The sequence below is a fragment of the Mustela putorius genome, unplaced genomic scaffold, assembly GCF_011764305.1.
Source record: "Mustela putorius furo isolate JIRA1106 unplaced genomic scaffold, ASM1176430v1.1 tig00537331_pilon_pilon_pilon, whole genome shotgun sequence".
In the NCBI taxonomy this organism is placed as follows: Eukaryota; Metazoa; Chordata; class Mammalia; order Carnivora; family Mustelidae; genus Mustela; species Mustela putorius.
The window spans coordinates 38951-40330 of record NW_025422453.1 but is presented as its reverse complement, the minus strand read 5'-3'; the positions used below and the strand labels follow the sequence as shown (position 1 = coordinate 40330).

At 37.6% G+C, this 1380-nt stretch overlaps 1 pseudogene; it reads right to left on the bottom strand.

The window, feature by feature from the left end:
- Positions 1-218: 218 nt before the first annotated feature.
- Positions 219-1164, bottom strand: LOC123390359 (annotated as a pseudogene).
- Positions 1165-1380: the final 216 nt, after the last annotated feature.

Here is a 1380-nt window from a genome sequence, read left to right as displayed (position 1 = left end):
CCCAATTCCAGTTCCACTAGTAAAATACTTATCAAATAGTAAGTCTAATTACTAATTCTGCAGTTTATCATCTCTGACATTCATTAAGTGAATGTCATTGGTTTCATTGTCATTAAGTGCATTCATTGGTTTCAATGATCTAAGTGATCAGAGCTCTCTGATTTCAACTTCATTTTTGCTCCTGCATGAAGATTTCAGCATTTATTGAGTAGGACAAGTCAATTATGTTTTTCTTCTGAAAATATCCTTTGACACCAAACCCTTCTCATGGCTTTTTTCATCTCTGTATTTCTCAGGGTGTAGATTAGGGGATTGAACATAGGCGCAATGATGGTGTAAAATAGAGCAAATATTTTGTCCTCAGGGAAACTGGTAGGAGGTCGAAGGTAGACAAAGATTAAAGGTCCAAAACATAGGATCACCACAGTGATATGAGACCCACAGGTAGAGAGAGCTTTGCGTCTTCCCTCAGCTGAGCGATTTCCTAAACTGAATAATATAACAACATAAGACCCAAACAAGAGAACAAAGGTTACTAAAGTGACCATTCCTGAATTGGCAACCACAAGGACCCCAGTGATGTAGGTATCAGTGCAGGCAACTTTCAGCAGAGGGAAGATATCACAAAAGTAGTGATCGATTTCATTAGGACCACAAAAGGGCAATTGGATTGCCATCAATAATTGAGGAAAAGAATGGAGAGCCCCCGCCAGCCCACGCAGCCAAGAAGACTAGGAGATGGCACCTTGTCCTGTTCATGATAAGCAGGTAGTGGTAGAGAGGTTTGCAGATGGCAGCGTAGCGATCAAAGGCCATGATGGTAAGGATGAGGATTTCAATCATTCCCAAGAAGTGCAAGGCAAAGACTTGTAACATGCAGTTATCATAAGAGATGGTTTTTCTAGCCAGTAGCAGATCACCAATCAGTTTGGGTGTCACACAGGAGGTGTAGCAAATGTCCATTAAGGCTAAGTGGCTGAGGAAATAGTACATCGGTTGGTAAAAAAGGTCACTACAGCGAACAGAGACGAGAATTAGGAGATTTCCCAGCAAGATGGAAACATAACAAAATAAGAAGAAAGCAAAGCAAAATTTTTGTATGTTGTTCTGGTTATAGGAAAGTCCCAAAAGGATGAATTCTGAGATGTTTCTCTGACTTTCCATAAATTGTGCATTATGCACAAATAACTATCTGAAAAAGAAAAAAAAAAAAATTGGATGAAAACATTGACAATGTTCAAAACACAATCATATAAGATCTGTTAACAAAATATAAACCTAATTCAACAAATCACAATGGCTAATTTATAAACCAATATTATTACATGTTTTCCCTTTAGGAATCAAAACTGATTTTGCAATGATTTTTAAAATTTTTTT